Below are 13,167 nucleotides of genomic sequence, written 5' to 3' on the forward strand. Positions count from 1 at the left end.
GAGAGTTTTTCAAAGGGTTATGGTGGTTAAATTGCTGATTTTCTAAACGTATGCCATGTCTATTTCAGACGCGTCACATCCATAACGGAATTTCGTCACATCCATAACGCTGACTTTTCCTTCCGAAACTCTGCATGAAATACAAAATATTTTAAACAAAGATTTTTTAATATTCACCTTGGACCCCTCTATCAAACGGATATCTCCATTTCGACATTAGGTTTACGATTTCACAGAGTTTGATAAAAATGTACAGTCACCCAAGAAAAGTGATACTTTTTCTGTCACATCCATAACGCATCTTTTATTGCCGTTTTCTGGCGTGCCCTAGATGTACTATGGGAATTGTTCTTGTTCTATCACTTCTCCAGTATGGTACAGCTTTAAAATATGCAACACCTGTTTAAATACTGGGAGACGATAAAACATGCACTGGGTCATTTGTTGCCATTTTGAGTTCAAGTGTCACGTCCATAACGCTGGAATTGCTCAAAACGAATCTCCGTTCTTCACCATTTTATTCAACGGAACCCGGAAGACGTAGGAACGGTTCATTGCGCGTGCGCATTATATTTGTATCGATACAGAACCGCTTCATCTGTCCATACTACAGCGAAGCGCTACAGTACCGATACCGTACCGGTACGAAACCCATACATTTGTGGGTTTCATACCGATACAGTTATACCGCTACAGCACCGGTATAGTTACTAGTGTGGACAGGTGTTGCGTAGTGAGGCCACCATGAGTCTCCAGAATATCTTCAGTGCTCCTTGCCAAGTCTGTGGAACTGCACTGGAGGGATGAACGGTCCTCCGGGATATTCGCTCGTTTAGATACACAACCTTTATTTAAAATCAGGTAATTTAACTGAAATTAAGATTTCTTTTGCAAGAGAGACCCGAGTACAGCAGATGGACCTCGGGTAAGGGCATCTGAAAAACTTAAGCTCTTTTGAGGATTTGTGCCTGTACTTCGTCCTCTGCCCAAAGTGAACCTTACCAGCTCTCTTGCTGAAGCTGCATCTCCTCAGCACCGGATGAGTGGCTTTGATCCAACTTGGATTTAAAAAAAAAGTGCTGTTGTGAAAGATGTTCTCATTATTGTTCTAAAATAAAAGTGAAGACAACCTTTTAGGGTCGACACAGCTTCTCTGGCGAAGCTTGGCAGGTTTAGAATTAGTAGGTCATGTATTTAGATAAATATCTTTTAGGGTGTTCACACGGCACATATTTGCATCGATGCTGCACCGATGTATTTTGTTGCGATATATCTTACACCGGTGTAAATTTTGCGCAGCGTTCACACGTCACAACCCTGCTTACTAGAGAGAAGCGTGTTAGCACCGGTGCAGCCCCACTTGCGGTCACACGGCAGTTTCTGCGACCGTGTTATAGTAGCAAAAACTTTATTACTATCATTTCCTTTGATAGTAATAAAGTTTTGATATTTCCTTTTATTACTATCATTTCCTATCATTATTACTATCATTTCCGATAGTAATAATGCGGAAATGAAATATGCGCATGTGTGAAAATGTACTTCCTTTTCCCGGTTGTCATGGCATCACCAAGCGCCGGGAAAACAACGTGGATGAAGACACCAGTGTTGCCAGATGTTGCTGACGTTTTCCAGCCCAAAATATGTTCAAATCCGCCAAAAAGCACTTAAAACCGCCCAATCTGGCAACACTGGAAGACACACAGTTCTGTTGTTGTTGATATTCGCCATTTTGGAAGCGCAAAATACCAGGATGCAAATTATGCAATACCCTTATGTAATCAACTCTCCTCACGCGTAGCGCGTCTACCCCTGTAGCGTTCAGACGGCCCATTTTATATCGGTGCTGCCCCACAAACTAGCATTTACTCCGGAGTAAATTTCTTAAACCACCTCCCGAGCAGGGTTAGATTTGCACCGGTTTAAGCAGCTTTCAGGGGCTACACCGGTATAACTTTGTACCGTGTGAACGCTCTACCAGGGCAGCCCCGGTGCTACACCAGAGTAAAAGTTGCCATGTGAACACCCCTTTTGAGAGTTTTTTTTTTTTTTTTTTAAATCATACAAACATGAACACATACTTTATACTTCACACTTTCCTACGTGTCCGCTGCCAAATATTATATCTTTGAAATTAGCTGAAACCTAAAACTTGTCACCTTACTCAAGTCACACCAGAGTCGGAGCGCTGAGTGCCCACTTACGCGTTCATTTAAAAAGACTGTTCACACAGTAACGGCATGATCATCACTTTCACTCTTTCGGTTTTGATTGGTTTCTCTTTCGCGGTGGGAACGCCCAGGATCAAATCTAATCAGACATAGTTTATGCTATTTGAAGGTAAAACTTGTTGCAAGACGGCACGCGGATTTAATGCACTTTGGATGATTCGGGACAGTGGTTCATTTCAATCTTGAGAACTGCGACACTGATGAACAGTGCCTTTAAAAAAAGCAAAACAAAAAAAACCCCACACTTCGACTCGATCCAGCCAAAGATCAACTCGAGTAAGTGTAAATATTTCTTTTTCTGATGAGCAGATATGCGTGCGCCGTAGTGCATACACAGGAAAAATCACTGAGCAATTTTTCCAGAGCAGGGCTTTGAACCAGAATTTTTTTTCCTAGTGGTTCGTTCCGAACAGAAACGGAATTTTAACGTTTCCGATTTTGGGTTCCACCATTAAATAGACGTTCCCGAACCGGTTAGAACAAAAAAATTTCGTTCCCGGAACGGTTAATTACGTTCCCTGTCAGCTGTTTAACAAATGGCTATAAAATTATGTCTCTGTCTCATCCAGCTTAAGCCAAATGTAGGCTAATTCTATTACAACCTTCATTAAATAAGACAAGAAATAATTCAAAACAATTATTATTTCAAATGTTGGCGATTTGGATTCTCAGTATGTCTTCCCATCTACACAAACAGAAAAAGTGCCAAAAATGAAAGATAATTCGTTTAGTGTGTTACCAAAGGCTAGTCAGGCCCTATGCATTGATAGGCTAACAGAGGTTAACGTCATTTAATGTTCGCGAGCCTCTCATTAACGTGGACAAATATATTGATATCGTGTTTGAAATTGACGTTTTTGAATAACGATAGACTGCAATATTTACCTCTTATTTAAGATGTGGAGACGTGATAGTAGTCCACCCTCCCGCTCTCTCCATTCAGTCAGCGAACGTCACACAGGAAGTGAACCCCAGCGGGTCATAGAAACTTGCGCAGGAGAAGAATGACTTTTATTTGTAGGCTACGGAAACTTTGAGGAACGAAATAAAAACCGGTATTAACCGGTTACCATTATTTTTAATAAGCGTTTCTGTTCCGGAACATAAAAAATAAAGTTTCTGGTTTCGTTTCTGTTCCATGTGAAACAGAAAAAGTTCCTGGTTTTCGTTTTTGTTCCTTGAACCGGTTCAAAGCCCTGGTTATAAGTATTTTCCTCAAAAATAGTTAATCTTGAGTTTAGAAAGTAAAATTTGGAGCTGGAGCAAAATTAAAGTGCGTAACAGAGTTGGGTTGTGGCTCTGAACTGAGTAAAATAGGACAAGAGTTCATTTCAAGACGCACTGAATAAAGTCAAATACCAGATAAATGGAGCTGTTGTAAAAAGCAGTTTTAGAACCGTGTTGGAATGTGGGGCAAAAAAGCATGACCGTACACATTGTGGCGAACCGTTTTGATCACTTGACCTGATGGGATTAAGAGCTGGCAGTGGGAAGGGTTTTCACTCTTTTCATTGAATGGAATGGAAGTTTTTACCCTCCTCATTGAATACCCCTTCCACTGCCAACCCCATGGATTAAAGCAAAAAAAATTTGATGGGTGTATGGGTGGATTTCGATGAAATTCTGAGAATGGTTAACTTGGAACTGATAACTTTATTATCAATTAATTAATGGATTAATATATTCAATTTATTGCACTCTTTCCATTGCTTCCGTATATATATATTTTTTGTGGCAAACCACACAAATGCAAGCGCCTGGAATGTTTAGTTTTTTGCACCATGAACTAAATGGCTTTCCGTTTTCACCCGTTTCGTACAGCCAAGCCCACCTCCACTTGTTTTTACACCTTTATCGATGGCAGACACATCAGTGCCTTCTTTCATGTAAAGCGCATCCATGCTGCCGAAACCGAAAGCAGAATGACATGCTCCTCTGTGCTCGACGTCAATATAGAAAAAAGATTGGATCTTCGCTTAAATTAAAATTTGACCTTACTTTGTGTTGAATACGACTTCAAAAACAGTTCAAGATTTTATTAAGAGAAATATTGTGACCAACACGAGTGTTAAGTTACCTAAAAGATCGTGTGAAGTTGGCTGCTATCTACTTTGCGTTCGTTCTCATTTTCCTCCATCATTTCATCGGCCAGAAACAGATGTTTTGACGTAATTTAACTTAGTAGGCTATGATTATTATTTAACCGTAGTCTTCTAGACATTTTGACTGTTTGGGGCATTGAACGCTGGTGTATGATTTTCAGGGAATAAAGTTTAGCGCGTGTCGGAACATCATTGCGCTCGCAGCCTCCAACTCCTCAAACGTCCTTTAAATTGTGATATAACGTAGGCTATAAGGCACCGTTCTAACATACCTTACACACTGGCCTAACGAAAATAATAATTGTTGGGGCGTCTGCTGATTTGTTAGCTATAAATTTAGGTCTAATTACTTCTGACAGTCTGCAAGCATTGCGCCGTCGGGTCTTCAAGTCTGGCTGAAGCAGAGGAGCGGGCTTTCCGGGGTTTATTTTTTCGTTTTTTTTTTAACATGCTCTATTTCTATATGTCCAGGTTTGAACTAAGTCATTTTGGCAAGATTTAATTTAATACAAAACAGAAATGGTCAGACACGAGCACGCCAAGCACATGGGAATGTATTTTGCCAATTTTGACAGCGCATGGTTTTTTAATGCCGCACCGTAGACAGTGAACGTTTAAACATGATCAAACATAGGAAATGAACGACAGAAAGCATGGCTCAAAAACAAAAAAGTTAAATAAACCCTGCTGATAGTTGATGGTGTTGCAACACATCAGTGTTATAACCCAATCTCTACCCAACCACCCGTCATTTTAATTCTCCTCGGATCAGCACCGACCTCACATTTGGCCTTGAGAGAGTTCAGTTGACGGAAATCCGTCACACGACGGAAAACTTTAATCCATGCAACCCTTTATCCCAAAACAATAGGGGAGACACTTTTTTTTGATGGTCAGTTAATTGTCCAAATCAATGGAGCAGATTTACGTTTTTGTGCTCAATACATTCGTAAGACTGAACAGAATCACCTCAAGCGACCAAAACGGTTTGACACAATGGGTAAGGTTATGTCCCCCCCCACAGTTCTAAAACTGCTTTTTACAACATCCATGTTTGTTTTTTAAAATACAATCATGACATACATACTACGTAGATATTATTGTAGCTGAACTTGGGCTGAATACAAAAAAAAGGCATATTTTTCAGTACATGCTGTTGGATGGTTTGCAAACTGTCTAAAAGACAGAAGCCAGGTTGTCCAGTCAGAGGGTGTTTCTTCTGAGCTTCAGTTTGTCCACAAGGGAGTGCCTCAAGGTTCAGTACTAGGCCCTTTGTTGTTTTCCTTGTATATAAATAATATTGGAATGAATATTCCAGATGCAACCTTTCATTTTTATGCTGACGACAGTTAAATATTGCTTTGCACCCACACCTGCAAAAGTGTTGGCACTTCTGCAGAATGTATTTAATACAACTTTGCCAACTGCAACTTGTTCTAAATGCAGATAAAACAAAACTTATGGTTTTTACTAACTCAGCAAAATCAAGTCAGCCTGTCATTATCACCAGTAACGGTCAACAAATTGAACTTGTATCTACTTTTAAATATTTGTTGTTGTTTTTTTTGGATGACCACTTGTCTTTTAAGGCACATATTCAGTATACTTTAAAGAAGCTGAAGCTTTTACTTGGATTTTATTTTAGAAACAAGTCTTGCTTTTCTTTTAGGGTGAAACAGAAACTGGTGGAGTCAACCTTTCTTCCAATTATTGATGACGGTGATGTGTTATATGTGACCCCTCACCGAATCCAGGGACACATGTCGGCCGAAACGAATCCGAGATAATCGCAAAAGAAGCATTTTTTTTTTTCGAAATTTGTGATTTTTGTTTTTTTCCATCATGTGCAAGTTGAGATCTTGAAGAATGCAATCAGTATTTCAGATAATAGATTGTTTTGTTGGAAAAGCATACATTTTTTGTTGCAAATTGTCTCGTTTTTGTCAGGACTGTAGCCTGCTGGGGGGTGTGGGTAAATTACCATATGGGCCATTCACATGATGATTTAGGTCTTTTTTTTTTTCCCCGCGAATCAGCTGTATGATCCGAGTTGAGCGCATGGCTACTTAGCTGCATACAGGCGTGTGATTTCACTATGGAATGAGTTACTAAACAGAGCACAGAGGAGCAAACACCGCGAAGCAGACACACACTCGGTATTTACATCGGAGATCACCATTTCTAGCAAAAAAAAAAAAAAAAAACGCAACCTCGTTTTCCAGATTGAATGGAATACTTGAATGATCGGATGATACACGGACCGTTCTAGGATTACATTCCATCGGAGGCATTGGTGTGTGCAAGGCGCCGTTTCTCTTTCTGATGGGGTGAGTTTATTAATCTAAGGCTGTGTGGTTATTTTTGCATGTAACGGAGAGTGTTGTGGTTTGGTTAAGCCTAGGTCACAACCGGACGTACGATTTTTTTGGCCGTGTGATTTTTGGCGTTTCCCAAATCGCTGCGTGTTTTTTTTTGTTCACGGAGAAAGACGCGCGTTGGCCGCAAGTTTGTCTTGCAACCTGAAAAAAACGTAAGCGCCCGTAGAGTTTGTTTGACATGACAACGAACCTCTGCGGCCGGTCTGCGGCTCGAAAATCAGCACATCACACGCGCACTCTCGTGCGTTTCATGCGCGCTCTCCGTGTGTTTCTTGCGTTTTTTGCGTGTAGACCGGCTGTAGGAGCGCGTACTGTACGGCCGGTTGTGACCGAGGCTTTACATGAAACTAGCGTTGTGTTAGTTGTTATCATCGTGCTATCTTTCTTTCTTACGGTGTGAGTAATTTTTCAACCACAAAACGTTAAAGTATACTTTAGGACTTATTTTTGTACTTCATAATTGTGTTGGGCATACTTTGCATGGAAGGAAAATTGACGTGGTGATCTTTGTTTACATGAAAGTAGTATCGTGCTAGCTCGTAGGGGGTAGGGCTTTCCTTAATGTCATGCAGATGAGCACCATTATGTGCCCGCCCTACACCCAGAGTAGCTGAGATGGAAAACTTTGAGGGCGATTTTCTCCCTTTTCTGTTTCAAAAGGCCACACATTCTTCAAATACTGTCAGATCTCCACATGGAAGGCATCACTGGAAAGCTTAGAAACTGTACTTTCTGAATCTGTCAACAACTCAAAATACCCCCGGGCGGACATGTGTCCCTGGGGTGGTGTTTACATTAGATCGTATCCGTATCGTTTTCGTTGCGGATGCACTGTCCGTGCACATTAAAACGCCGGGAAACGACTCCACAGGCGGAACAGTTTGAATCCGCCAGGGCCCACGTATTCAACCCAGTACGTATCTGATCCGGTGCTGTGTAAACATTGAGGAACGAGGATACGCAGTGCTGAGCTCTAGCTGACGTCGTCATTGGACGACGTCACTGTGACATCCACCTTCCTGATTCGCCGGCGTTGGTCATGCCACGTTGGTCATGTGAATGAGCAATACAGGAAGCGTGTTGGTTACCGTAGCACTAAATAGTCTTGTTGTAATCGCAAAAAACGGCCGTTCTGCGAGATGAGTGTACCGAACACTGTTAGATCCTTCTAGCATAAACACGAAGGCCATACACGGTGTAAAAAAGGTGTCATTGTAGTACCAGTACCGCCGATAACAGACTGGCATACTTCATTTTTTACAACGACATCCTTCCACTTGCAAGTGGCGAGTGACTTGCGCATGCCCGATATGCACTGGGATCATGTGACGTGCCGTCTAATTAGTCATGTGATTCACGTATCCGTGTATTGGCGTTGCTGTGTGCACGGGGAACGGTTTTGTTGTGGGCACAGAAATTGTGTGCGTACGCGAATCGTTTTAAAAACGTTAATCTGATGATCCGCTGATTTGAAATAATGTAAACAGGGCCTGGATTCCGTTATCGGACACAAATGATTAACTGACGTTTTGTATAAAGTTTTTCTTCACCATCAGATTTGCAAAAGAGATGCTCCGTTTCTCAAAATCCAGTTAATGTGGAGAGAATAAAAGTTATTCCACTCAATCTTATAGCTGACTCAGCACTATGCGCCATGTACGACTTGATTTCGTGGAATAACTGTTAGAGTACACAGTAATCGTATAATTCCAGGGATGTGAGTGACAAATTTTAAAAAAAGAGGAAAATTTTTAGGCTCAACAGACGACCCCGAAGGGGTCGTCACGACAACGAAGTTGTCATGGGGAGGGTATGGGAGGGTGTGCCCTCCCATTGGTGGGGGTCTGGGGGGTCTCCCCCACGAAAATTTTTGTAAAAAGGACTTAAAATGGTGACACTTTAAACACATAAAATGTAAAATTTCTAAATTAGCACATTTCAGTTTAAAAAATGTTTTGGTCAAATTTCATGGTGCTTTAGTGATACATGTTTCAGAACTTTACAAAATAATTTTGAAAATGAGAAAAAAAGTGTCATGTTTCAGGTTTGGGGTGCCGTGTCTGGCCTTAAGTCTGAAAAATGTTACCATTGATACCAAACTACCACCACTACAAATGTCATGTTAGGCCATATGAAAATAATTTCTTGTTTCTCATCACTATTTTTCCTCAAAATGGGTAGGACGGGCTTATTTTATTTTTATTTTATTTTGTTTTATTTTTCTGCTATGTGGGGGATAAAACACGAAAAATTGGAATGGTTGGAGCAGACTCTGGTTTCAGAGGCATGACGCTAAATTACCAGTGTAAAAAAAAAATGTTTATGGTGGGTCAATTTTTTTTGGTTCGGGCTGTAATGACTATGAGGAACAAGAATATAATTTTATGTGGCCTTACATAACTAGCAATAAAATTTAAACCCTGCCACCAGTTCATAGTACATGTACTTACTCTCTTCAATCAGACCTAACACCTGAAAAATTAATGGCTAAATAAAATTCCACACTTTCTGTGAAGTTTATACTTGCAATATAATTTCAGATTAAACCTAATCATTGTTCAAATGTATCTGTAAATATTAAATGTGCTAGTGATAAATTAGATTGGAATTATCACATTATTTTCAGAGAACTAAAAATTTCATTCAAAAAGTAACAGTGAAGGTAATGTTTTTAATACGTAGGATAAAACATTATTATTATTATTATTATTATTATTATTGATGCCTACCTGGCAATGCATAGTTAGTCTTCTAAATCTCAACTCGACTCCTGTGTTTTTCGCTTTTCACGTGTCCACTGAGAGTCACAAATCCACGCCGTCCGTAGTTCAGTTCACAGCAACACAATTTGCAACGTGCGATTCCTTTCTTGTTGAGTTTTTCAAAAACCAAACTAAAAACACTTCCATCGGGAGCTTTGCGCTCTAACCAGTCCCAACGCCACTTATTTTCAATGCCAGAATCTATTTTCGTGACATCGGACTTCACAGACAACGCCGCCATTTTCATTCATACTCGTACATACCTGCCAACCTTGGAAAAAAATTTTGAGTAGCAACTTATCGTGGCGGTGCAGCGCAGCACGGCGTGAGGTCAGGCACATTTGCTGATCAGTATTGATTGTAATGAGGGAGCATGTGAACAATGTATTACTAAGCACAGAGTTCCCACTCACCACCATATCTAGTTATTCAACATACAAGCAGACTGTGAAGAAAACAAGAACTCTTAATGAAAAGGCATGAATATATTTCCAATGCTTTCACCAAGACATTTGGCACAAGGCAACTGTGCCCCAAAAATATGTCCTTTATACAGACCTTAAACTTAAAGATAAGGGATAAATGTACTGCCTTTGGCATATTGTGTCTTAAATACATTGGGAATTATAAACAACAAAGAATCCCAAATAGCATGCTATGTCCCTTTTGACATTTAGCATTATATTGTATAGATAACCGAAAAACCAAAGGGCTATAGCCTATGTCTTTTAAAACAGACGCCGGCAGTCTGCAAAACACACACACACACACACACACACACACACACACACAATCCTTTTTTCATAAATTTAGTTTTGACCATAAAAGAGATTCTGTTGCTCCTCGCTACACTAAACATCGAAAGTGAATATTCCAGAGTACCTATATAAATATATTTTTTTCAATATTAATATTTAGTAAATGCAAACTGATAACCACACTTACAGAAAAACTTACTGAAAATAAATTATAGGCTACTCTGGCCTATCCAATAACATAGCCTTTATAATATTCACTGACCTGGCCTAATTTGGAAAAAAATAATGGCCTATGTATATAAATGCAAGCATTTCTATGTTAGCAATATTATTACCTGTATTTCCTTGATGGCTAATGTCAAAATCATAATTGCACACTGTGCAAAACGCATGATTAGGCAGTTTAGGGGGCGGAGGCATGGCCATTGATCTTGATACTTCGTTAGGAACTTCTGAGGGGCATAGACTCCCTTCTTTTTAGATTTGCTAACCTCTCTCTGTCAGTATCCTCATCTGACGTCATGTGTATTATTAACTGCAAGGCACACACATACACAAAACACACATCATCCACTACACGCACTTACGTGAAAACACTTCGTGCGCTGCTCATTGAATCTCACATGCACGAGTAGCCTAGTTCAGAAGATTTTAACGCGTCTGTCGGTTGACTGGATGGAAACGTCAGTAGGCTACTACATTTTCACTTTAGGCTATGCAATATTTTTTGGATTGAGAAGCCTGGGTCAAATATCAAAACAAGCTGGAACAAATATTTCCTTCAGATAAGGCAGAACACTGTGGGTTGTCCTTGCTTTATTCACAATGCCCTTGCCCTGCCCATTTACCTTCAAAACGGTGTTTAGCACCGTCCTCCCTTGTAAAACCAGTCACAGTATGAAGATCGACCGAGAGGGATGAAAATCAATGTCGTTACTTTCGTTTTGACGGCTCCTCGGCTCTCCGCTTAGCCTCATAGCCTAGGCCTATTTGAAGAGTTTAAAACTAGCGCTGTGATTGGTCGAAGTCTTTTCTCTACAGGTTGCTGGTCAATGCGGTTACACCCACAGACGAGTTGCCTAGTGCGCGAATGCACAGACAGTTGAACCGGAATATTAAAGATCTTTCTAGAGGTCTGCGTGGGATAGAATTTTCAGTCCCGCTCCCGCAAAGAATGATGATTTTCAGTCCCGCTCCCACCTGCCATATTTTGTCCCGCTCCCAAATCCCGCATGATGCAGACGTTCGCGTTATTTCTCACGAAAGTTCTTGTCATTGGCTTGGGGAATTAAACATGCTGAGCTTATCTGAGCTCTCCACTGACCGATCCTTCACCTAGCGCACATAGCGAGGGTGCGCGTTGCCAGGCGGCATGCGCAGCTGAGGCTTTACAGAGATACCCAACACACCTACCAACATCTACAGTGGATATTAAGAATATTGTACATAGCTTATATGTCACTCCTCACATTTACATTCTAGGAAATACAAGTAGGCCTATAAGAAATGAATATAATTTAAAGACACAGCGTGATGGTGCCCCGCCCCCTACTTTGAGTGGATTTGAGCATAAATATCTACAGCTCGCGTTCAGGGGTGCGTTTCCCAAACAACCAACCAAGTTAGCATTAAACCAGTACGGTACGATGCAAGTTGGAACTAACTAACATCCAAAAAACGACTGTTTCCCAAAGCTGTAGTACCAACTTGGTCTGAACCAAGTTGATTTGAACCAACACAGTTCAGACCACGATGTTTTCAGATGTGTTCGGATGGTCTCGTTTATTGTCGGAATTCAGAGAAACAACCCGAAGTTGGCTGACAGTGCGAGCGGCATTTCACCATTAAATGACCGTTAAGCCAAATTTGGTGCGTCCATAATCTTCCCCTGATGCTTGCAACTTGGTGTAGATGTTCATTTAGACTAATATAAAATTGCAATACCCCTCATTTGGAAATCACGTGTAAACAAAAGGCATCTCCATAAATTAAAGCATCATATACTAGTTTTGGCTATAAGGCTATTTGCCCTGATTAAAAATAGCTAAGCAAACTGCTGTGAGATGGCACAGATAACGTTATGTAGATCTACATGTTGTGTATTTATAGGTGGCATTGTTAGGTTTATTGTAAGTTTATTGTTTAGACTCTGACATTCTGCTGACACATTCCAAGTTGAGCGCTGCATGCGCTCATGATTGACAGCTCTCACTTTGATTGACAGCTCTCACTTTGCGCACTCGCACTCCCACTTTCTTTTTAAAGCAGCACTTCTGAAGCACTGCGAGCTTCACTAGAGGAGCTCTGCTCTTCTGCCACGATCGGAGATCTCAAACACGGAAGAGCGGAAAGGAATCGGAAACGTACGCGAGATTAGACCACATCCGCAAATTTAGGCATCTTAAAATGTTTTTATTAATGCCAAATAAAATATCCAGCACAAATTATATATGATAGACATAAATTAATAATTTATAAATTTTATTTTAAACACGTTTTTAGTTAGCGGGACTGCAGCTTATCACCTCCCCCTCCCGCCCGAAATGAGCTTTCAAAATTTGCCGCGCGCCGCACTGCTTTGCGTCGGGTCCCGCGGGAGTGCAGAGCTCTACTTTGAACTCAAAGCCATCAATGGCTTTTTGCGTATTTTGAAGTGTTAAATCGTAGCAGCGTAGTTTGATGTCTAAATGCGTATCTGCTACGCAAAATGCGTAAAGGTTGGCAGGTCTGCTCGTAGCAGTGCATGTACAATAGCGACTCCTCTCCACACAGCGATAATGATCAGATCGCTGTAAGGAGCTTTCGTCACTTCCGCTTAGTAAAATCCGGAAAAGTTTCGCGCCAGACTTTACCGAATATATATATATATATATATATATATATATATATATATATTTTAAATTTTAGAAAACGCGGAAAACGATTTTTTTACGCGG

At 40.6% G+C, this 13,167-nt stretch overlaps 1 protein-coding gene across 3 annotated transcripts in view; it reads right to left on the reverse strand.

Moving 5' to 3' along the window:
• The window catches only part of crebbpa (CREB binding protein a), a 155,633-nt gene that overhangs the window by 35,970 nt on the left and 106,496 nt on the right, over positions 1-13,167 (reverse strand). The window lies entirely within an intron of this gene.

Source organism: Neoarius graeffei, chromosome 27, assembly GCF_027579695.1.
Source record: "Neoarius graeffei isolate fNeoGra1 chromosome 27, fNeoGra1.pri, whole genome shotgun sequence".
NCBI classification, from domain to species: Eukaryota; Metazoa; Chordata; class Actinopteri; order Siluriformes; family Ariidae; genus Neoarius; species Neoarius graeffei.